At 42.3% G+C, this 25,692-nt stretch overlaps 1 protein-coding gene and 1 long non-coding RNA gene across 2 annotated transcripts in view; one reads left to right on the top strand and one right to left on the bottom strand.

The window, feature by feature from the left end:
- Positions 1 to 3,291: 3,291 nt before the first annotated feature.
- LOC109284692 (uncharacterized) lies at positions 3,292 to 5,665 on the bottom strand. Its single transcript, XR_002092247.2, has 2 exons — positions 5,131 to 5,665; positions 3,292 to 4,899 (listed from the first exon to the last, which is right to left on the bottom strand). It is a non-coding gene; the product is annotated as an uncharacterized LOC109284692 (long non-coding RNA).
- Positions 5,666 to 5,742: 77 nt separating this feature from the next.
- Positions 5,743 to 25,692, top strand: part of GNB1 (G protein subunit beta 1) — a 92,806-nt gene continuing 72,856 nt past the window's right edge. Inside the window, exon 1 of the mRNA XM_014610405.3 lies at positions 5,743 to 5,906. The gene's annotated coding sequence lies outside the window, so the exon portion shown is untranslated. The remainder of the gene's footprint in view (positions 5,907 to 25,692) is intronic.

Raw genomic sequence — 25,692 nt, 5'->3', positions numbered from 1 at the left:
TCTATACCAATTACCTTCCCTTTTCCACTATTAGGGACAACTATATTAAAGCCACAAAATAGAAAAACTAGCAATATGTACTTTTTTTTACTGGCTGAGCCATAGAACTTCCAGAAACACTGGGTTTTTTGTCCTTTTTCTTAGAAATTCTATTAATCTCTTTTTAATGGTTGGTTACCTGCTCTTTTAAGAACTAAAGTGATAATTTACATTTGTACAGTATTGTATTAGGAAACAATTTCTAAAGTTTAACTCATTCATGTAAAATATTAATACTATTTATATGCAAGAAAAAGTTACTTTGTGAGAAACAGGAAAACTACTGACAAAGAACTCAATAAAACACATTAATATATTATGTCTCTGAACACTAGGTAATATTTTCACTTGCAAATAAGCTAGTTTGTGAACCAGCTTTGAGAAATACTTCGGGGACTAAATTAAATCTTAGCTCTTGTTTAACAAAGTTCATTTTCTCAAGGGGATATGATATCCCTCTTCCTTTCTCTCTTTCTTTAAACAAGCCTCTCTGATGCTAGTACACTGCAAAACCGAGACATTTCTCCTTTTATATGTTAGACACAGAAGAGATATTTCTAAAAACACTGCGTTAGAAGATCATTGAATAAGCATATATTGCTATGGACTTTTTAATGTGCATTATGTATGTGCTTGTTTTTTCCATTCCTTAGATGAAAACAGAATTTATGTCTGCTAATGATTTAAACAATCCACGCTAATACACTAGATGACGATGTAGTGAACTCCTGGTCCTAGGGAAGTCAATGGAGGTTTGGAATTGGGTGGAATTCTGGCTCTCTTGATATGAAATCTCAAACTAGAGGAGACAAAGTGGCAGGTCATGTTTTTATTTTGGCAAAGGAGGAGCATGGTATACGGGAGTTCTTACCTTGATACAGAATTGAAAATGTGGCATTAATACACTCAAATATTTGTTTTACCAGTAGCATCACTTAAAGTAATAGTTACTGCAGACTTTCTAAGAGTGGAGAGACTCCTCTTGACTTCTGTCAGCTTTAGATCAGGCCCTTGATGTCACTAGATAGTACTGGTACTGCAAGTCAGTTAAGCTTTGGTTGTGTCAAAATGTAACCTTTAAGCTTTTTAAAGGTATTTGCTATCCCATACTTACTGTAGTTTAAAATAATTGTATTTAGATGTTATATGACTCTAAAAATGGGTACAAGTTAAACATGGGTGAATTAGAGTATTTTCTGTGTAATCTGAGCAGCAGAAAGAGTAGAAGTTTGTCAGAAAGATTAGTAAGAGAATTTGAATGTATAGTTAATCACAAAGCAGAATGACAAGCACAATAGTAGTGATAGAAATGAATGTTGTTTTTGTAATATTTCTGTTGTGGCAGTGGCAGAGCATTGGCAGGACCCTTGTCTCTCCAGCTTTTGCTTGTGCCATGTTATTAAAAGGTCTTGGCATCTTGTAGATGGTTCTAATTATTTGTGAGGGCTTAAAGTGGCAATTTTGGGGATTCCTTAGGTTAACAGTAGCCTACTAATGGAGGGGATTAGACTCGATGCCCTAGGAGGCACCTTTTAGCCCTCTGTTCCTAGTATGACAATGCTCAAAAGCAGTTGGGCTTGAGACCCATTGTGATATGGTCTGTAACGATACAGGTAAAAGTTAACCTCTGCCTTCACTGGCTTTCAGAATCCAGGGAACATCCAGATTTGGGAGCAATGGGAGGATTCTGAAACTGGAACGTAGCAGTTGAGCTGCAGCAACATGAAGCTCAGTGCAGGCTGCAATATGCACCCAAGAAGAAAGGTAAAACAGCTCATGCTTTTGCAGCTAGATTGCTACCGGTACTTGAGCCAGCTAGTTTAAAGCTAACTCAGGTATGTGTACACTACATTGCTAATACTGCTGTGATTTACACCTTTATGGGCTAGTAGTATAACCATTTTACAGATGGGATGATTGCTCCACAGATTGGTAAAAGGCATGAAACCAAGCAGCAGTTCCTCCTGCTGCACCTCTACCAAATGTACACAAAAGGGAGGTGGTGATGTTTAAGCCAGGTTTTCTGGGAAGGGTGGAAGAGATGCAAGATATGCAGTGGATCTAAAGTGAATGTTGATACTGCACAGATATTATTAATCCTCAGCCACCTCCATTTGTATGTGCCAACAGCAATCACATGCACGCAAGAGTGAGAGTGGAGCCCGAGGGCTGAAAACTAGAACACAGCTTTCAGTGTGTTGTGTTTGTGTGGAATCACAGACTGGCTTGATTTAAAGGGATGCTCTCTAAACCAGGAGTACCTGAAGTTGCCTGTTGAACAATTGTTCCCTACTTGGTAACATTTCATAGTGATACCACAGTATGTTGAATATTCCTCATTTTAACAACTAGCTTCTTTGTATTCTACACAAAAGGCTTGTATATTTCCTATGCAATTGAAACGAGAGTTTTTTACTGCTTTCCTAGTGATATGTAGTGTGTTGTACACACAGGTCCTGGGTGAGAGTTCAACCTGCAAAACTCCAGCTCCCTAAAATAACAGCATCCTGGAATGAGAGAAAAGACAAACTCAGGCTAGGATAACTCAAGGTCTTGTAATCATGTTTTAAAGACTGTTGAAATGAACATAGAGCAGCAGACCAGCCCCAAGATCCAGCTGGTTCAGTTTCCCTTGTCCATCAGCGGATTATACCAAATGACTCAAGGAAAGGGGCAAGACATTACATACTCGGGAATGATGAAAACAACTGCTTGCAGCAAAATCTGCTCTTTAGCTCTAGGTAGCTAGGGAATAGATACACTTGGGAATATTAGAAAAAACTTTTCACTAGTGATCTGGGATTCCCACCACTGTTTCTGCTGAAGTGGACCTAACATTTCTGAGAGTGCAAGTTTAGAGAACGTTATGTTGGTTTCTGTCAGGGCATTAAACTTACCAGCTGTCTGCACTATATCTCATTTACATCAGTTGTTGCAGACACTACAGGTTGGACTGATAGACAGAATTAAATATTTAATTTTGTCATCAGACAGCTTAAACTTTGTTTCAGATCTTGATATGTTCATGTTGCCTTGGAGCTACAACAATCCTCTTCTGCTAATTAGGATACACAAGCATTTATGCTGTTGCCAAACGGAGGTCAGGCAAACACCTTTGCTTCCAAGACGGCACTCCATGTGGACACCAAAGTGAAACAATGGTTTTCAGACAAAATATAATTTACTAGTAGCATCCACATTCTTTCAGGAGGCTTCTAAAATGCAAAAGAATTGTCTAATCAGACAATAAAATTAGCACTTGTTTTTTATTGGAGGATGGGTCATAAGTAAACCAGGAACTACTCTAAAAGTTGTATTTTAAATATCTGCTTTGGAAGCAAAAAATAACTGTGACTGGGCATGTACAAGCATAGAGTTCCTCTTCAATCCTCTTAGCCAATCTCCATAAATTGAAAGAGGTTACAGAGCACAGGCACAAGTCTTCAGTCTTCATATAATACAGGGAAGGATACACGTTATAGAAACTCCTGGCTGAAAACAAGATGAACTCCAAAAGTCATTTCTTGTAAAAGGTACAAGAGCAGAATTCCTGTCCATTTTCCTTTACCAACAGTATGTAAGAACAAATTAGACATAAACACCAAGGGAAGGTCATGGGTACAAGTGGGATCTGGTCTCACATGTAGTTGAAATGATGAGAAAGAAGTGGGCGCTGGTTTATTAACGTCTGGTTGCAAAAAACATTTGATGAGATATAGCTTTATGTCCATTCATGTATGGAAGGAGATGAAACCCAGCCCCCAGGGAAAAACACTCTCAGAAGACTTAGGGAAATAAAAGCATCTTTCAAAAGCTTGGAACCTTATTTAAGGCCAATGCAGATATCTTTTTTTGCATTTTAAATCTGCCAAGGTACTTCTGTCAGTCAGAATGAAAATGGTAAAACCTGTTTTAACAATCAAGCTGATGACATTCTCTAAGAACTTTTCAGGCCTAATGGACTTTGCTTAATGGTACTAGTTTTTTTTCACTAGGTCACATATTTTAATGTATTTTGAATCCTGGGTAGTTTCTTTTTTTTCAACACAAATCTTAATACCTATCTATACTACAGAGCCCCAACCAAAGATGAAGCTGGGTCACTACAGGTTGTAGTGTCCAACCTGTAGTGTCTGCAACATGGTACTGGGTCACTACCCCAAATGACACAGGCTAAGATGACAAAGCACCCCCCTACCCAATTTTGTCGTCACAGCCGTCTCCACACCAGGGGTTTTACACTTCTAGCAGACAGGCTTTATTAACCTATTAACCTAAAAATTACAACTTAGTCTCAAGTAGTATATAACACACGCTACAACCACATTCAAAAGTATTTCGAAGCCTACCTATCTGAAATCCCACCGCTCAGAATAAGAGGCTGTTTCGACTGGAACATTGTAATAGCTATGTTTATAATTACACTCTTTTGTCTCCACAATACTTTAACAACATCCAGTAAAATGGACACGTCGCTTCTAAAGGCAAACTCTCATCTCTAGCATAGAGAGAAACAAGACATACACGAGCCAAAGGCCCCAGTCTTATGAACATTTACACGTGCCCAGGTTGAGACACAAATAGTTGTACTGCCTTCAATAGGATGAGTCCTGCCCATAAAGCTTAGCACATACACAAGTGTTTTGTTTGTAGACAAGTTTCCTTGGGTGAATTTGATATCCTTGCGTGAGACGACACAGAACAGATGGCAAGCGCAGGGATGGCAACGCACAGGTCCTGGTGCTCAGTGCTCGAGCCACTTGAGGAAGCTGCCTGGGGGAGGGGAGGTTGTTTGCCAATGCAAGGGCTGAGCGCTGAACTTTAAACACAGGATGTAGGACCGTTCAAACAACATCACAACTGTTGTAAAACAAACAGTAACAAAACATGGATACCCAAGTTCCTCCACAACAACCCACCGTCCCTACGGTGACTAGCTCACACCCTTTCTCGGTCTCATTTTAACCAACTCCACCCAATTTTGAGGTCACGCTCTTCTCTGTAAACCTAATTTTCCAGCCTGCCCCTTCTCAGGACGCTCATCATCTCTTTAAATTGTTTTTTCTGTGGAAGAAAAAGTGGGACGCTTACAAGAAGCCTCTCTTATTGAATAGTTTCAGTATTTTTCCTCATTGCTGTCGGTTCTGGCTTGGTTTTCCTTTCTAGCTCAGCCGGGCTGCGTTGCTCATCGTTAGGATTTTTAAAACCACTTCTTTCTATGGATTTTAAAGCTTTTTTTTTTTTTTTGGAAGGTGTTTCATCTCTTTGTAAACGGACTTCCTGGTCAGGCGGAGGCAGGATCCTCCCTTGCACACGCCGCCACTTAAGAAAGCACAAATACGGGTAAAGTGTGTGCGTGTGTGTTGCGGGGACACCGGCACCAGCACCTCTCTATTGCTTTTACAGGGAGGGCAGAGCGGGGCGGCCGCGGCCTGGCGTCACCTTCCCGCCGGCGGCGCGGTGCTGCCCTCAGCTCCGGCTCTCCGCGTGCTGCGGGGCAGGGCGAGGGGGTCCCGGCCCCCGGGCCGTCCCCTCAAGGACACCTCTGTCCCCGCGTCCGCACCCAACGCCCGCACCCGGGCCCGGCGCTGCGGAACAAAGGCGCGGCCCCTTCCCTTCCCTTCCCCTTCCCCTTCCCCTTCCGGCGGGGCGGGGCGGGGCGGGGCGGGCCGAGCGGGGTTTCCCGGCCGGGCCGTCACGGGCGGGGGGCGGAGGCGGGACCGCGCCCAGGCTCCGGCTCCCGATGGCTGCGGGGAGCTGAGCGGGACTGACTTGGAGCCGACGCCCGGGGACCCCTCGCGCCAGGCGGGCCCTTCTTCTCCTCCTCCCCCCTCAGCCGGAGCGGGCACCGCGGCCCCGGGGAGCAGGTACTGCCCGCCCTTCCTCCTCCTCCTCCTCCCCCCCTCACAGCCGGGGCTCCCATCCCCCCCGCCGCAGCACCCGGCCCGGCCCGGCCCGGCCCGGCCCGCGGCGGGAAGCGAGGCAGGCAGGGAGGGGCCCTGCCGTGTCTGGTGTCGGGGCGCCGGGGGCTTGGCGCGGCCGAGGTGAGTGCCGGGCCGGGCCGCGCCGGGCCGGGCGGGGCAGGAAACCCCGGCAACATCTGGGGCTCGCGGGGGCTCCACCGCCTGCAAGGGTGGGGGGGGTGCACATCTGGAGCTGGCCTTGTGCTGCATGTTTGTGCGAGCCTGAACCCGGAGCGTGCCCCATCATGGAGGATGTGCGCGCCCCGGCAGAACAAGGGAGCCGCTCGCTATTGAAATCCTGTGAAAAATAGATGTGGTTTTTCAAGCCTCGCTTGCTCCCGTACTGTTTTCAGCACCCCCCCCCCCTCCCCCTTTGCTCCTCATTCAAGGGGCTGCTTAGATTAGAAATCTGCTTTTTATTATCATTGCAAAACTGCCTCTCAAAACCTGAAAATGGGCGTAAGGCGCGCACAGGCAGAGGAGAGGAGAGGCAAGAATCAGTTGAAAAGGGGGGTGGGGGGGGAGGAAGAGAAATCTTGTCCAGCAGAATATAAGGATGATGTAGAGGTTATTCTACGGTGTCGATTTATCGTGTGTGAGGATCGGCTGAAATTTTAACGCGTGCAATTTTTCACGGTTCTCCAACCAAGTCCAGCTCTGGACTGGTTTTAAATAAAGCATCCTCGGGCGAATGCCGGCAGCCACGTTGGGAGGCATTGCCTGCTGCTGGGGGATACCGGCTCCAATTAAAAAAAGAAAAAAGCAGGGGGATGGGGGGGAGGGAAAAAAAAGCGAAGCTATATCATTAAAATGGTTTCTGAAGCAGCAGGCTGACCTCCAAAGGGAGGTGTTCGGAGACTGGCATTAAAATGAGATACCGTTAGGTGCAGAAATTACCAAACTGTAAGGGGGGGGGGGTGGGTATCCCACATTTTGAGGCTTGTCCTCTGAACACGGGGATGTGACAAGACAAAACGCGGTCGGTTTCTACGTGGGAAATGCAACTGAAAAAATAAGCTCCTACCCAGAGAGGTAAACTCTTTATAAGCGCTGTACATCAATCTCTTCCGATTCGGCGTGTTTTAGGGGGAGAGAAGGGGTGATAATAGTGCAGTTGTTTTGGTGGCTGCAGATTACCGAGGGTGTGTGTTTGATTTTCTTTTTGCTGTGAATGAATGGATCCTTCTGTGCCTGGGCCCAGTAACTGCAACAAGATGGCGTTTGCAGCAAGGCAGCTCTCTCATTTTCAACTCCTCCTCACCACAGCTTTGCCAAACTAGACACTATCCCTTAGTTGCATTTTAGATTTCTCTCTTTTTTTGTTTTTGTTTTTGTTTCCTTTCTCCTTTTTTGTAGTAGGAGGAAGGCTTGGGAGGTGGGGGGGGTGCAATAAAACAAATATATAGGTATTGCTTATTTTTAATTTTTTTTATAGCATTTCCCCCCAGTACAGGAGACTAGGTGGGAGGAGTAAATAGTTTTATTGAAATTTTCACATAGGCTGTGACTGGTTAAAGCAGTAACATGATGCCCAATGTCTGTTCATAATGGCATTTGGAAAAAAAAATTCTAGCTTATTTCAGCAACAAATTTTAACGAACACATATTTTTATATAATCCAGAATTGAGGTCTGTATGGAGAAAACCTGTATAAAAGGCTCTGTAGAACTGCATGTTTCCTACCATCCTAGTAATAATTAGACCCCCATGTAGACAGTCATATCTTTTTTTTTTTTTTTTTTTTTCTTATCATAGAAAGGAAGCGCCCTTCTGCTTCAGAGCCCTCCAATGATTTGTGGAACCTTTTAAAACTGCATTTGACCTGAAATTGTCAGTTTGCATAATTATTCTTTTATATTAGATGCGGGGGAGAAGAAATGAAAAGGCTATTTGCATATTAAAACCTTTTTCTGTGTTCCTTGCCCTATTTTAAAAATTACATCATACATTTATAAAATCTTTTAAAAAGTGGTTTTGTAGCACCTTAAAGTGTACATTTCTTAATCAAAGCCTATTAGGTTTCCTGGTTTATTAATTATAGAAAGCTAACGTTCCCTCCCTCCCCCCCCCCCCCAGTTTAGACACTTGATTAAAATAAACAATTCAGCTGATACTTGACAAAAACAGATTTACTTATCCTCAAGCATGTTCAAATGACTCTTAACAGTTCTAAAATATATGTCAAACTACACAAAATATTTGGCTGCTTTTTTGATGCTTTCTGAATTAAAATTTTCTCTCTCCTCTTAATAATGGTATGTGAATTCTGGTATTGCTGTGTGGATTTATTTTTGTATAATCCATCACTTGCCAGATGCTTTTATAGCTTAATTTTCCTAAGGCTATAGGAACCTTTTTATGATTGAAGTTTTTTTTCCCACTCTTTAATTTTTACAGGAAGTATATAAATCCCAAAATGCTTGTATTAAAGAAATTAACATTTCTCTAATTAGCTCAATAACTCATAGAGAACTTTTAAAAAATCTGTCAGCATAAAATTTCAGTTTAATTTTTTTGTTGTGTTCCACTGAATTTGAAACTAACAGTAGTATTAGTACTTGGTACTAATACTAGTACTTCAGATATGTTTTTAAGCTAAAAAAGAAATAAATGGGGGGAAAAAACATTTTAGTCTCCTGCATTGAGTGACTAAGGCAATATAAATTTATCTCTGCTTAGTAGTCCTTCCAGTTGCTAGGTTAGTTTGTAGCAAGCATCCTATCATGAAAACTTAGTTGGTACCTGAGGTTAGAAACCCAATATCAGTCCTGGTGGAGCAGTGCATTAGGACCTTTTTCCCCACTTTGAATATAATTGAAGATTTAGTGCAAAAGTTAACAAGAATTCACAATATTGGGGTGAGGGGGGTAAACCCCCCTAGCAAGCATCCTTCTATTTGGATTTGTATAGAATTTTCTCTATGGCAGTATTCATCATCCCATCCGATTTTGAATATACAATACAGCTTTCTTAACTTTAACAAGTGAAATAAATGATTTTTTAATTAGGGGGTGGGCAGATACCCCTAGAATATGAAGAGTAGGTTTGGCTTCTGTTCTATATCCAGCATGCAAATATGAGTGCTTTGGAATAATTGACTACAAATATATATTTTGTGTGTTTAGGGCACCCTCCTTAAAGCTAAGAAAGGTATTACTGGATGTTGTATGTAATAACTTCCTGGTGTTTTGGAGGCTTAAGTTAGGTCATGTAGGAAGCAACTAACTCCTTAGCAGTTATACTTTGAGTTATGATTTCTCAACTGCAGTGTGAAATTAGATGCCAGTAAATATAAAGTCAGTCTGGAGATATAAATTATAAATGTAACTTTCTTTTTTCTTATTATTTTACTCCCTCTGTCTATTTGTGTACCTTTAGAAAAGTTGGAGTTCAAAAATACTTCCTTAACAAAGCAAGATCCCTTTTGCATACGGCCGAAGGCTGCCTTTCCTTGCTAGGTTGACTCCCAGCAGTGCTTATGCTGTGAATTAGATGTGTTAAGATGATATTGTATTTACTAGCTGAAGAACTTATTGTCATTGAAATTTGGAATTTGTTGCTTTCTGTTAAAATGACCCTAGGTTTTGCCTCCTGTACTCAGGGCTTGGCTTATGTTTCAGTCTCTGAATTGGATTAAATTCTTACTGTCCATGGATTTTGGCTGTCCGCATTAGTGGATCAGTAATTGATATTCTCAATTTTAATATCCACTTTTAGCCATATGGCATACCGTATTGTTTTGAGACTCCCATTTAGCACTAGTTTGATTCTGACAAATGGAAATGAGAGATCATGTAGTCATATGGTTGAATTACTATTAGGCAAATCTTCTTAGGACTATCTTCTCTAATGCTACAGTAACGCTGGTGTTTCCACGATATAATGTTGTTAGTTGTGGTGAAGAAAGCATAAACAACCCTACAAGTGACTAACTTGTGCTAGTTAAGACTTCTACCCAATCCTAAGCAACTAAGTGGGAAGGTTTTCTGAACACTTACGGTTTCTACAACCATAAGTGTAAGCTAACAATTAACTTTTATCCAGTTTATAAAAATGTGGGTTTTTTTCCCCCTGAACTGATGGATGCAAAATTGACAAAATTATCCATTTTTTGAGGGTTTTTTTCATAAACAATAAGGGCCAGTTTTCTATAGGATTGCAATTTACCAAATCTCCAGAGTGGTTGGTGTTTTTAGTTTTAAGGTTTCTTAGTTGAAATCTATTTTTTTTTTTTTTTTTTTTTTACTCTTTTTAAAGAGCCATAAAAGGAAAAGAATAAATTGCATGCAAAATTTGTAGGTATTAGACCCATGTGGTAATTTAGCACAATATTAAAAGCTTTGAGCTCACTGTTAACTGGGTCTTGACCATTGAATGCCAAAGTAATCGATATGAATTGCTGTAAAGGCTTCTTGTGGGAGCAGAGAAGTAGACATGGAAAAACAGATATAAAAGCTTAAAAGCTCAATATTGCTGCTTTTTTTTAAACAGGAGTGTTGTTTTGTTGTTTTTTAAAAAAAAACAAAACAAAACGGAGGCCTTAATGTGGTTTCACAGAAGACTTGGAGGACGAGGTTGTCATGGAATAAAACCAGACCTTTGGAGGTTCCGGGGCTCAAAATACTTCTCTAAATGTTAAAAACCAAGTAGGGTAACAAATCTAGCCTTCATACTTTTTTTGTGTGTGTGTGTTCATTATCTCACATTGTAAGCTTAGTAACACTGGAGCTTGAATTCTGTTTCCCTTTGCATGTTCTAAGTGGCAGTTTTCTAGCCAACTTCCAGGCAATGTTTGGCTCCTGCTTTGTGGGCTGAATACATTAGCCTGTGCCTGTAGATCACGGGTGGGCAAAATATGACCTGCAGGCTAGATGTGGCCTGCCAGCCTATTCTGTCTGGCCTGAGGGGCGGGGCCCCTAAAAAAAATTAGAAAATATTTATCTGATCCTGGCTGCCTGTCAAAGATGATAGTAGCCAGGTGCAGTAGGACCCAGGCTGAGCCTCAGCAGGATGCAATGGCCCAGCCCCACCCCCATGCCCCCCCCCCCCAAGCCATTTCCCAGCCTTCCTGTCCCTGCCCTGCTCTAGCACCACAGGGCTGCATCGCCAGATCAGGGAGCACGGGGCTGTGCTGAAACATGTAGCGGGGGGGGGGTGTGTGTGTGTGTGTGTGTGTGTAGGGTGAGTCCCACACACACCCCACCATACACATGCACCCCCCCCCCTCGCACTGCCATACATGCGGACTCCCACACCCCTTCACATACCCCAGCCAGCCTCCCCCCCTCACACAGCTCCCCGCAAACCCCATACCCACCTACACCCCACATGTTCACTCACCCCACCCCCCCACATCTATCCACACCCCACAGACACACCCATGCCCTCCCCCACACTCCACATACCCACAGCCCCCCACAAACCTATACCCCCCACAATATACAAGTGTAAGACTTCATTTTAAGCTATTATAGACCATCGCTTTTATAAGTATACTACACAAACATATGTAAACCAGGACAAAAATATTTTTTTAAATTAAGTTAATGAACGTTATAGATGTTTGCTTTTTAGAATATAATTTGGTCTTTTTCTGGTTCCGAGATGGCAAAACCCTTTGCTGAAAGGAGTACTTCTGGGGACAAGGAGAGGGACTTCTGATGGCAAAAGTTAGGGTTTGGGACTTCTAGTTACAAGATGGCGATCATAGATTCATAGATGTTAGGGTCGGAAGAGACCTCAATAGATCATTGAGTCGACCCCCTGCATAGGCCGGAAAGAGTGCTGGGTTTAGATGACCTCAGCTAGATGCCTATCTAACCTCCTCTTGAAGGCCCCCAGGGTAGGGGAGAGCACCACCTCCCTTGGGAGCCCATTCCAGACTTTGGCCACTCGAACTGTGCAGAAGTTCTTCCTAATGTGTAGTCTAAATCTGCTCTCTGATAATTTATGGCCATTATTTCTTGTAAGATGGCAGTTGGGAGGTGTGGTACCTGTCAAGGGGTGGGGCTACCCCTGCAGCCCTTGACAGCTTGCCAAAACTGGGTAAGCAGCCTTCTGCCTGAGATAATTGCCCACCCCTGCTATAGACTGTGCATGTATGTTGCTACTTACACATGTGAGTTCCAGGGGAAAAAAATCATGATGGGGAAGGAGGCCCCTCCCATGTTTTAGTCCCAGTAGCTGAGTCATGTGGGCACTCACCCAAGAAGCCAGAGATCCAGCTTCTAGCACTCTCCCCTCCCCCTGCCTATCTGAATGTGTCTGATTTATTAGCAGTGCACTAGTTATCATACCACAGGTCAGGCATTATCTAGACTGGTCTCTGGTGTTCCTTTTTAGGCTGAGCCAGTGCCTTTTGCATTTAATAGTCGTTGGGTAAACTTAATAGACGGCATAGAAGTGGAGGGATTTTTGTCCTTTTGGGAGTAAGGGTGAAGGCCAGAATCCATAGCCCATTCCCTTCCAAGGTAGCAACCACCCACTGAGCCACGCAGCCTGTGACTTGCTGTCCTTTTGCCGGCTTCATATAACTTATACTCCTGGTTGCCAGAGGGCCAGCTTCAAGAGGAGTACCAGAGAAGGATCTGCCTAACATCTGGCCCCTGGCATAGTGGTTAAAGCATTGTGGTGGCAAGTCAGTATTACAAATTCAAACCCACTGGGAAAGGATGGGTCTAGAACTTGGGTCCTTGGGTTCAGGGGGAGAGCCCTAACCACTGCATTATTTGGGTTAAAACACCCACTAATCCTGCATTTCTGGCTGTCTGTATCTTCAGGTCTTAGATACTGGTATGTATTCACAAAGGATGCACATATGTAGCTACATACGTGCCTGGACAGCACATGGTCTACTATGCTCAGTCTACATGCACATACTTTGGTGTCCAGACTCCCATGGAACTAGAATTGCTGCTTGTAAGTGACATTTATGTTACTTACGCTGTTAAAAATCTGCTACTTAGATGTGCAGAGGGAAATGGAATTCCACCTTGAGGGTATCCAAACTTTTTAATAAATATTATATGTGTAATCATTTGAATTACAATATTGAAACTAGTTTGGTATGGTTTTAGTTAAGAAAGACTTTTATTCAAGGTGAAGACTTCAGCTGGAAGTGTAATATGTTAAATGGAAAGAGCACTGTTTGACTTTTTCTGTGTTCTCAGTTTCCAGACAGACAAGTCCTAGATGTCTAGCAAAAAGATAACCACATCGTAACGGCAGTTTGAGAACTGCATAATTCTTACTTGCTGTGTGTACTGTGCTCTTTTTTTTTCCCCCATGCATATAGTAGCATATATGGTATGGTATATATATGGTAATTAGATGCCTCCATTATCATTTTTTTTTCTTGTATATAAGCCAGAGTAAAGTTTCTGGGACTTTTTAGGGGTATAAATATCCTTGGTGGTGAGACTACAAACTAATCATTCTAAATTATGTCCCGCTAATTTCAGATGCTAGGCAGAAAGCTGATTTGTGTGGTTCTTGTAGGTGCCATGTATCTGAAGTTGCTATATTATTTTATGAATATTATATGTTGACTTGGTTATTGGGATTTAGTTACTGGGTTTACTGTTTCAATATCAATTTAATAAAAGGTAAGCAAGAAGGAAAAAGAATTAATAGACGATACTTTCTCGGTAATCCCTTACAGTTGAGAATGAGCATCTTCCATGATTGTCTCATCTCTCTGTGTGTCCGAAGATGGCTGATGAGGCCTATCTGGGATTGGTAGATGCTACTGCAGCTTGGATATGTCTTTCTTTGTGGAGTGGCTGGCATTGGATTCTTGATTGGGCTGCAACATGCTGTTTCTGCCGTTCCTACTTTTTCATCTCCTGTTGTTGCCATGAGGTTTCAAAGTACTGAGATTCCTGCAGCAGACTCTTCCTCCATTTGGGGCGATCTTGGGTGACAAGTCTCCCACAAATTGACATCAATGTTGATTTTTTTTTTTTTTAAGTTGTCCTTGAGGACATCTCTGAAGCACTTTCTCTGCTCTCCACTTGAGTGTACGCCTTGGCTGAGCTGGAAGAATAAAACTTGCTTGAGCAGACATCCGGATGACATGGCCGGCCTGACGAAGTTAAGATAAGATACATATATCAGTAAACACGTGAGAGTTGTTAAGAGATGATGTCAGGTGAGGGAGAAGAGAGAGAAATCGGGAGATCAAAAGAACTGTGGTAGGTTTAAAAAGGAATGCTTAAAAGTTCCTAGCTTGGTGCTCAGAGAAACTATGCTGAGTTAGAAATACCCGCTAGGTGTGTCAGAGGAAGTGAGGCCTTGGTTACTGTTAGGACCTGTAATCCCTTTGGTGAAATAGACATAAACATGGATTGGTTTAAAATCCTTCTTTTGCTAAACACTTTCTTCCACAGCTATGGTTTAATTTGACCTGTGGGGTAAGAATGGTATGTAGATGAAGCCTTGGTAGGTAGAAGTACTGTGTGTGGGAGTGGGAGAATTGCACCCTGGGTATATAAAGACATGAGACCTAGGAACTATTGGAAGTACACTCGTGCAAGAGAGAGGAGATATGTCAGATAGTCCTGTAACTAACAAGTGATAAGAGTGGGATAATCCACAGAACGAAGTTTTCACAAATGATTCTGGTAATTTTAGAGAGAGAAAGCTATGAGTTGAGGACAAAGGGTTGGGAGGGGGAGTGATAAAAGAAACAGTGTCTGACTTAACTGAATCTTGCAAAAGCAACACACACTTGTTTGATATTTTTGTCATAAAATTCTGCCTTGCAAAAATAATTTGTTATATTTGATTAACTAAATTTTCAGCCTGCAGTTCACAATTACTAGGCATCCTTTGTTTGGAAAGGAAGCATAGTTTAATGCATGATAAAGATTATTTGAATTCTGGAAAGCTAAACTGCTTTTTCTTTGGAGCCCTATCATTAGTGCTAGCAATTTTTAGCCATGTTCAAGATGCCTTGTCAGTTGCATTCAGTACACTCCACTGAACAGAGTTTACCTTCCTTTCTAAAGTCTATAGGGCTATCAGCCAACACTCCTAAATATAAAATTTGTAGTGGTGCACCGAGACGTCAGTCCATATCGTATGGGCACCGATAAAAGAGAAATTGCCATTATCGGCAGTTGGCTTTTTTTGGCTGATGTGGCTGATAATGTCTCCGATAAATGCTGCATGTATGTACAGAGCCGCAGCATGCATGCATCCAGCCTGGCAGCTTGGAGAACAGCATCTGGGTGGTAAGTTTGGGAGTGGGGAGGGGCAGATTGAGGCTGCTGCAGTGAGGGAGGGAGTGTTGCTGGGGCAGGACAGCGGATGGGGCCACAAGCAGCTCAGCTGAGGGGCATGGGTGGGGGGGAGCTCCCATCACTGCAGGCACCCCTGGGGGAGGCATGTGCCCCCCAGATCTCTGCACAGGGCAAGAGCTGGCTGCCACTGTGTGCTGGAGCTGGGGGCGGTGCTGGGCTTTTCCCAGCAGGGGCTGTGCTTGGGGTAGGTGGCAGGCACTGGGAGGGGGGGCTGTGGGCCCACCCCAACCCTGTACATGGATTTATGGGGGCACACACCCCCATGCCTCCTCTAGGGGTGCTCACCCCCCCCCCCCCAAGACAGCTGCAGCCCCACTCCCTCCCTCACTGCAGGGGCCTTGATCTGCCGTTCCCCCACCAGCAGACTTACAGCCAGGTGATAATCAGGCTATTTATTGCTTTGCTTTTATTACAATGAGAAGGATATTCTCATTACCTACAACTTTGAGAACAGAAAAAATACTTAAAATATTCAGCTCTGAAAGCTCATAATGCAGCCTTAACAAATGATTGTGAATATTTTACCAGGTCAAGCACCAGGCCTTGTTCACACTCCAGAAGTTGTTCTCAATTTTTTTCCCCCTCATTCTGAGAGACTGAGTGGTATGAATTTTGCAAAGCTACCAGGATGATGTCATAAATGACCATACCTACACTGGTGATATGAAAGTGATAGCTAATGTGTTTCACACTATTTTCTTACATCAGAATGATAACTGTTAACCTTTTAGCTATTGTTTTTATGTTCCCTTCTAATCATATTCTAGCTAATCTTAATTGCAAAAGCTGGTAGCAGTTATTACCTTCCCATCTGTAGGAAAAAAATACATCTTCCTCTTATGTAGCTGCTTTAAAATGCTTCTATACTTATCTGCCTGTGAAAGTCAGTTTGCTTATTTTTCTGCTTCTAAACTTTCTCTGTTATGTTCCTTGCCTTTTTCTCCCTCTCCTGTTTTCTTATTTATTGATGATCAGATTTATAGCTGCTTCTCTTTTGTTTGCTTGCATGCGTGCTGTTTTAAGAAAATACATTTCTATAACTGAGTATGCTATTGAAATCACTTTGTCTATAAGTAGAGATTAATTTTATCTGAAAATGTATGGAACCTGACACAGGTATTTATTGTGAGAGGATCTTGTGTTTTGTGGGAAGTTCAAACAGATTAGAAACCGACTTTTCTGACAGAAGAATTTATAGTTCACTTTAAAATTACAAGTTAGCTGCTTTGGAGACTTAATTTAAATGCCCAGTAGTAATAGTCTACACATTCTTGGGACAACTTAGGTTTCTCATTTGGGTTTCTGTTGGCAATGTTGGATATATTTCTCAGATGCTTTTTTTTTTTAACCAGGGAAAAAATGTAGCTGTTTTAGTATAGGTTACTTTACAGTCTGAACATGTAAGAGCATGGTTTTCTGAGACAGTTAATGGTTAGATATATTGTTAGGTTTCTTAAGTGAAAATCTAAGGACAGATGAGAACATTGGCCAGTTATGAGCAAATATGAGCTTCAGTGCAATGTTCCTTCTGTCTGGGTATGCATTGCGAAACCCTATGATATATTGTTGTTAAGTCTTTTTCAACATTGTAAATGGATTCTATAACTTCTGTTTTGGTCATTATTGAATGAGCAATATTGCTAAGATCAAGATAAAATTTCTTCTTTTTCTCTTTCCTGTGTAAAGCTTTTAAAATTGTTGGGTGATTCTTCAATACTCTGTGTGACACGTCATATTTTATGTAGAGTATTACAATGCTGTATTTACTGTAGTCTTTTGCTGCATTAAAAAAGGAGCATCAACATAAGCATTACATTTTGCATACTGAGTTTTGTAACAGCGTGATGTTGGGGTACTACTCATACTCGGTAAATAAAAGAAGAGAACTTATCAAAGCAGACAGCTGTATGTTTCAAGAGCCTGGAAAAAAGATTTAATTTTTGCAGCAGATTGTAAATTGTGGAAATTGCCACTGAGATGTTCTTGTCCAAGGGGCCTAAAATAAAAAGAGGCTTTTTACTTTCAATAGGCCTGAGAAAATAAAACAGATAGCCCAACATTACTTCTTCCCTCTTTATGTCCTGCTTAAATGATTGATTAATTACAAATATGCCAACCAGTTTAATCAAACGTTATGGGAAGACGCATGTTGCAGTGAGAATATTCCTATTATGTGCTCTTTATTAGGTGATTTACAGCAGGCCCTCTGAAGCTCTCAGTAGATGGGGACCATTGCCTGTTGAGCAAAAGAGTTGGCTGTTCAAAGATCACCAACAGCTCACTTAATGTTTATAGCAATTTATTTATGCTCCAGGTTACAAAGTCCTGGATTTTAATAAAAGTTAGGAGACACTGCCTTAAAATTAGCATATACATTTTCTGAGTACTCTTTGCCTTTAAATCCAGTTAAAGTAATCCAAGGATTTATAGTTGAATGGCCCCAAATTTAGTGTTTTTAAATCAAATGTACGGTAGTTATTTTTTATGCATTAGAGAATCTAGGTTTTACTGACCTACACACCTTAATATTCAGTGACAGAAGTCAGTAAGCAGGCCCCTTTAATTATTTGATTGTAGATTAAAAATGTTAAGTCATTTTGCTGTAAACTCTTAAGAGAATTGTTTTTGCACAGACTTTACACAGAGTTCACCACTTTTGAAAGTTTAACTTTGATGTCTAGACTCTGGCAAATTAATCCAGAGTTATGCTATAACATTTCTCAATGGTTTAAGGATCTTAGCAGTCAATATTAACTTGCTAGAGTCTAGACATCAAAGTTATATAACTTTTTTTTCTTTTGGTTCCTGTGCAATATTTCTAGCATGTGCTCAGAAACCCTTTTAGCCCATTGCTGTTTCTGATGTCAGAAATGATGCCTCATTCCACTTTCAAGGGGAGCAGCAGCAGCTCAGTAAGTGAAGTAAACCACATGCTACAAAATAGGTCACTATTGTATTACTGGTTCCTACCGTCTCTTCTTTGCTTTCATGACTGGTAGCTAATATATCAAGAACCACTTTTTAATATAATGCTTTGCACTATTTGGAAGTGCATGTAGCAATATAGGGGGAAAGAAAGATGGTATTTAAGCATCATATTTTTGACATCTGAAATCTTGTTAATTATAAGGACTAGAAACAGTTTACCTATATCATAAGAATGAGCTGTATTTGTATCTATCCCTGCTAGTTCAAAGGGGTTTTGATTGAAACTTGCTTATTCCATGTGGCAAGGATTATTCCTATGTACAAAATATAAACATGCTTGTGCATGACACATTTTATCCAGCACTGAGCTTAGTAGTCAGTAGCCTAAGCTATTAGTAGCACAGGTATGACACTTCCAAAAAGTAGGAATTTAGCAGGAAAACTAAACCACTTCAACCCTATGGATCAGTTTGTTTTGGTTTGAGACATGTCCAGCTAAATGTCCATAAGTAAGCTTCCAATTGTGTTGGTATGTTGTGGTCCTGTAGATTTGCAGTTCTTCTGCCTGCTTTTATAGAAGAATTGTCTATGAAGATCCAATCAATGGCAAGTATAGCAGCTTGTGTCATACAAGTTACAAACACTCCATAGAATTTTTGAATTGGAAGGCTTCGTTTACTAAAAATGTTATGCAGTCTTTTATTGAAAGAGAGAACTGTTCTCAAGCCAGGATTTTTTTTGTCTTGCATGTATGTTGCCTATGTAACTGAATTAACATAAATGGTGAAAAATAGATTTTAAATGTTTCTGAATATATTTTGGGCCAGATTTCATTCCACCTCTTAAGCAGCCAAGTCCACTTACATGTCCAAGTGTGATTCTGTTCCACTCTTCCTGAGTCCTTGAAAAACACTTAATGCAAAAGGTGGGTGCATCCTCTTTGCAGATTTTTTTTGTGACTCAATCTTAAGGGTAACGCGGTTTTTACAAAAGCTGATGCATTTGTGCAGGGGTTTTCAACCTTTTTTTGTAAGTGTACCCCCGGCAGCTGGATGCTGGGGAGGGTGCAGCCAGATGCAGAGTGGCGGCAGCGTGGGGTGGTGGCGGCAGCAGCTGCTGCGTGCAAGCTTCCTCCCTGTGTCTGGTCGGCCGGGTGGTGCCTGTGTGGCCTGCAGAGGGGCGCTGCTGCCCTTGCCCCGCCCCGCCCCAGCCCTGCTCCTGGGAGGTGGTGGCGCAGGGTGGTGGGTAGCAGTGCTCCACCCCCGCCTGCCTGCGCATACCCCCTACGGCCTTCCCAGGTACCCCCAGTTGACAACCCTGCATTAGTGGATTCTCAGGGACTTGAGCAGGAACTAAATTGCACGTATGTGCCTAAGACCACTTATATGCCCAACAGGTGAAATAGAATCTGGCCCTTTTATGTTTTACTCAAGGGGTCGCCAGACAGTGGCATGCATGCCACAAGTGTCACAGGCTGCCTTTGTGTGGCATGTGGCAGACCAACGAGGGGACAGGCAGCACAGTGACAGGGCAAGAAACAAAGCAGAGCAGCAAATCAGGCAGAAAGTGGAGCAGTAGATTGGGAAGGGAGCAAATGGATCAGCAGATTGCACAGGGGAAGAGGTTGGAGTGATACTAGGGGTGGGTGCAGACCTGATTTGTGGTGCTCTTGACAGAAAGGCAGGCCCTCTGCTGTTTTACTTTTTCTGTATAGTGAAGTTAGACAGGTCCATTTCACTTTCCACTTGCTGGCTGTTTTCATTTTGCTTCTCATGTGTAAACATATGTAATCATGTTGTTTGGATTTCCAGCACATCAGGGAGATGCTGTATTCCTGTTACAAAAGCAACTTTGTTTACTGCTGACAAAAGACTCATGAAAACATTTTTTCATGGAAACTAAATTGTGGATTGTTGGGTATTACTATTTAAATATTTCTAATTTAATCATTCCTAACAGCTCTTGTGATTTCTATATCATATTTACTCTCAGCTTCTTTTAAATTCAATTTTATATTGTTTTCTGTAGGGAATCTTCTACTTTTGTTATAAAAAATGATAGAAAACTCTGAAGAATTGGGAGACTTTTTAAAGCCTTGATTGCGGGAAGGAGATGTTTAAAACCATACTGGAAATTTTGGGGTAATGCCGTCTGGCAAGTTCTAGATGTAAGAGGATAGTGTCTATATTGTGATCCTTTAAGATTCCTATTTGTGTAAATCCTGCTTTTTCACAAAGATCTGATACATTTTCATAATCTAAGCCAGGTCTGGAGATATTTATTTGAGGACTAAGTTTACTTGCTAGGGTGAAAATTACCTGCTGTGTTGTGTGCTTATGCTGGATCTTGAAACCATGTGCCTCCTGCTGTATAAAAGGAAAAAAGATTTTACTGTTTGCAAATACATCATAATTATAGTAATGATGATCAGCTTGATGATTTTTTTTAGAATTAAATATTTGTATTGCTGCAGGACGTAGATGTCCAAAATTAATTGGGAACTGCATTATAGAGAGTTTGCAGAAGATTTAGGAGATGAACCCCGAATCTCTAGAGTTCCAAGCTTTAACTCAACACATTGCTGCTGTTTTTTTGTTAATTTGTCTTTCCCTTTTTGACTTTATACTTCATTATTTATTGGCAGTGGGTATATCTCCCCACCCCTGTAATAATTTTCAGTGTTGGCTTCCCCTCTACTTTCTCTTATTTTTCTGTTCTCTACATACTTACCTATCTTCTGCGTTTTCTGCTCTCTTTCCCCCCTTTTCCTCAGGTATAGTATCTAGAGGAATAAAACTACTCTTCTGAGACAGATACCAAAAATCAGGTGGGGTTGAGGGGGCACTGTAGTAGTGACTATGCCCAGGTAAGAAACTAAAACTTTGTCCTCTTGCTGTTGGCTTTCTGCTTAGTTTGTACCTTTGCCTTTGGCTAGTGAGCATCAGATAAAATTTGAACACTGTCTCCCACAATTAGCTGGTGAGAAAAGAGGCTTCCTCTTTATTTCCAGACATCTCCCTATTCAAGGCTTGGAGGTCTCCCCAGCTCTGCTTCTTCCTAGCCTTCTGTTCAGTCCTTGGCATTTCTGCCATGGATAGGGGTTGCAATTTGGGATATGGATGCATGTCCACTGGGACTTAAGTTGAGACTATTGTGGATCTCCTGGTGTCAAACCCCCCCCCCCCCCCCCCCAAAAAAAAAAAAAAAAAAGCACAGTGAATACTTGTACATATGCTGTGTGTAGCTTGTGGCATTGCAAACCACATGTGTGCGCTCATGGGAACACACCCCTGAAGTTTGTGTGAAACTACATGGCTGATGCCCTTTGCAAAATCAGGTGCTCGTACTAAAAGGTCCTTGGGACAGAGTATTTGTTTTCCTATGCTGTAAAGTGTGTAATCCACCTCCTATGATGAAATGCAAGTAGTTACTTTAATGCTGAACACCATTTGTTTCCTTTTAAAGCACTATGGTTCCAGTTTTGAGACACTTAAAAGTTATACTGCATTTATCCTAATCTAAGACTACCTCAAATTTAAGATGTCCTCCCCCCACCATTAGATACTATACATGGAAAATTATAAAGTTGTTTTGCTTTTTTCATCTATGGAGTGTAAATATTGAAGGGTCATCTTAAACTTGGCTTCCTCTTAAGCAGTGGCAAGGGGTAGGCAGCTGCCCTGTGTCTGTCCCACAGCCATTTGTTTCCCCACCTCTTGTCGTTTTTTGCCTACCTACCACTTGCTGTATTCAGCAGCTCTGACTCTGGTCAGGATATGGGGCACATGGTGGATCTGGCAGTGGGCCAGGCAGCAGCCGCACCTCCAGCTCTGGACCTAGATACAGAACTACAGCAGCTTCCCTGCTCCTAGGTGAACTCCCCCATGTTTTCCCTCCCATCCCCCTGACTGCTAGGCCTGCCCTGGCAGGTACTCGGATCCAATCCAAGATGAGACTTTTCTTCCCATGTTAAATGGGGATGGGGGTGGGGTGGGGAACTTGTCTTGGATTTGAGTAAATAGGGTGTATTGTCCAGTTGACGTGTGATTACTCTTATGCTGAACTTTAAGCACATGCTGAAATGCTGGGGGCACTGAGGTCTATCACCAGGAAGCTGTTTTGTTCTTTTTTTATTTTAATTCTGCTCATGGAAAATATGCAGAACTTTTTTTAGCTGAAATTATTTAACTTCGCTGTACTTGAGGAATGTATTACTTTGATTGACCACCTCTCATTTTGGGGATTTTGGAATTGTAAGAATGTGTGGAGTCATGCATGCTGCTAAATGGAGCATTGTAACACTTAAAGTAAACCAAGGTAATCAATTAAATTTTCTTAAATGGTCTGCTGAAAACAGGAACAATAGATGATACTCATCAGCTTGATTCAGTTGAGGTACTGAAGATAGGCATGTATTTGTAGAGTGAAAGGGATTACTGGCCTACTTTTAAAAGGTACATAGAAAAATGGAATAGTTAAAGTTTTGAAAGTTTCGTCTTTAAATTTGTATGTTTTGGAATTGCTCATATAGTATACCTTCCTGTAGTACTTTGGTAGTTATTTAAAAGAATGCACTAGATTTTGCTCACTTCTTCGCTTAAGTAGATTTAGATAGTGGGTAAATCCTTCATATTATTTAAAAAAATTTATTTTTTTTTTATATCTTTTATTAACTTGACTATTTTTAATTGCCAGTGTTGTGTGTTTGGCTGTGTGGGAGCAATCTTCCTTTCCAGTTCAGTCACACAGGTGAGGGTCTTAATGCTCACACTGATGTCACCTTCCATTACAGTGGTAATGCCCTCAAAAACATATGCTACTTATATCAGGATTGCTGGAGAAGAAATTTGTGCTAAGGGACAAATGTATTATTATGCATCAAACTCAAACTGATCTTGCTTAGTACACTGGGAGAATGTTTCCCTGAGAGCAGGGGTAATCAACCTCTGGCCCATGGGCCAAATCCAGCCCACAGGGCTCCCCATGGGTCAGGAAATTTGGCAGTGGGAGAAGTAGCGGCAGTACTGCCACCCCTCCCCATAGCCAAATCTCAAGCCAGGACATGGCCTTCCCCCCCTACATGGTGAAATGGGTGCTGGACTGCACCCTCTTCCCTCTACAGGGCTGGGTTGGGGCAGTCTGTACCCCTTCTTCCTGTGGGCTGGATCTGGCCCACCAGCCCATTTTGTCCAGCCTGTGGGGCCCCTAAACATTTTAGAAAATGTATATTTATCTGCTTCTGGTTGTCTGTCAAAGATGACAGGAGCCAGGGGCAGTAGGACCCAGGGGAAGCTGGCAGAACTTGCCAGCAAGGTCAGCCCAGCCCAGCCCTGCCCCACCCCCAACCCTCTCCCAACCAGAAGCACCTGCCTGCTGCAGTTTTCACTGCTTCCCTGCGTGCCCGCTGGCTGCTCCAGCATCACATGGCTCCTGGTTGCACAGTCCCTGTGCTCGTGCAGTCTGGTGATGCAGGTACCCCAGGGCCAGGAATGGGTGGCGTGCGTGTGTACGCGTATGCACGTGTCCCTGCAATGAGGGGGAAAGAGAGAGACAGAGGGAGCAATGAGTGAGGGGGGGAGAGAGAGTTTTGTGTGTTGTAGGGCGAGTCCCACATGCACACCCCACCATACACATGTACCCATACCCCCTTCGCACTGGCATACATGCAAACACCCACACCCCAGCCACCCTTCCCCCCCCCACAAACCTCATACCCCCCACATATTCACACACACCCACATGTTCCCTCACCCCACACTCCACATACCCACACACCAGTGGCCCCCCACAAACCTATACCCATGTCCTCCACAATATACAAGAGTAAGACTTAATTTTAAGCTATTGTGCAGTCCCCTTTGTACACTACACAAATGCACGTAAATCAGGACAGAAATATTTTTTGAAATCAAATTAATGAATGTTGTCGATGTTTGATTTTTAGAATATAATTTGGTATTTTTCTGGTTCTGACATGTCAAAACCCCTTGCTGGCAAAGGTCAGAGGTTAGGGGGTGGAACTTCCAATCACAAGACGGTGACTAGGGGGGCGGGGCACCTGTCAAGGGGTGGGGCTACCCATACAGCCCTCGACAGCTTGCCAAGCTCAGTAAGTGGCCCTCCGCTCAAAATGATTTCCCGCCCCTGATTTAGTCAGTGGGTCTACATAAACATGAATCTGTTGGCCCTGGTTGGGTCCACCCTTAGCCTGCCCCTAGTTCTGCATGTGTCCATGAACATAGGTCCTGTGTCAGACTCTGAGTGTGCGGTGAAAGTGGACGTGTTTCACTCCTAGAAAACCTTTAGTTTATTTTTGAGGTCAGCGAACGGAATTATAATTTCGAAAAGCAGACCACAGATTAAAAACTGACCAAGGAAGCCTTTCATTTGTTTTTCTTAAAAGGAGCTTTCGGAGTGAAAGGAGCATTAAACCATGTGGTCTAGTAGACCGCCTTCATTTTTCCTGTAATGGCACTTTAACTTAGGTTTTTGAGAATTCATCTGCATGCAATAGCAGTGGATATGCCTCTGTGGAAAAGGCAGCTAAAATGAAAAATAATAATATCAAACAGGCATTTGATTCTTAATTTTTGGTTTTTAAGTTCAGTTTTAAATGTTCAGAATGAATGCTAGTGATGGGTATAACGAATGCCTAGCTTATGCCCACAGAATAATTCTGAATTTAAAGTACCCAGAAAATGTGCTTGTGTCTTTTCGTTCCATCCAGGAAGAGCACACACCAACTGCTGAAACTTCCTTAGCCTGACGAAGGGTTTTTGAACTCGAAAGCTTGCTTAATAACTATTCTCTAAGTATTTGGGTTGGTCTAATAAAAGATATCAAATTCACCCAAGGAACCTTGTCTGCCTTGTGTATTGAGGCACTTTGGAGCATATACAAGGAATAGCAATGGGTGTAGTAAGAAACCAAAAAGATGGTTTTGACCTGCAAGTTGCAGAAGGGTAGTCCTGCCTGCTGGGAATCTCTGGGAAGGAGAATTGTTGAATAGCTGCTGTAGAGGGCACTTGTTCCCTCCAAATGCTGTGGATTGCAATGGTGTAAAATCCTTCTAAAGTAACAGTTTCTATGCTGCTCAGTGGGACTAGGTAGTTGCAGATGGAGAAACCAATGGTGGAACAAACATACTCAAATAAAGAACAGCGACTCTGCAATGCCTTGCAGGCCCATGTTTTTGTGACTTGTTTTAGGTCACTGGCATTCCTGCACATCCTTCAGGCAATTAAGTTGGGCTCTTCATCTGGCATAAAGCACAAAGCTTGTTTTTTTTCCCAAAGCAAGGATAATATTTTCAGTCGAAGGCAGTGATTCTCAGATAGGGTGCTGTGGCACTGAGGCATGCCTTGAGACCCTTTCAAGGGTGTTGTGGGGCACTGTGCAATACTAACCCTGTTAGGTGTGCAAATCTGGTTCACAAAGAAAACCCATTCAAATAGGAGTGC

This window comes from Alligator mississippiensis, chromosome 13 (assembly GCF_030867095.1).
Source record: "Alligator mississippiensis isolate rAllMis1 chromosome 13, rAllMis1, whole genome shotgun sequence".
Lineage (NCBI taxonomy): Eukaryota > Metazoa > Chordata > Crocodylia > Alligatoridae > Alligator > Alligator mississippiensis.
Note: the sequence above shows the minus strand (reverse complement) of the source record. Positions and strands in the feature narration are given on the sequence as shown.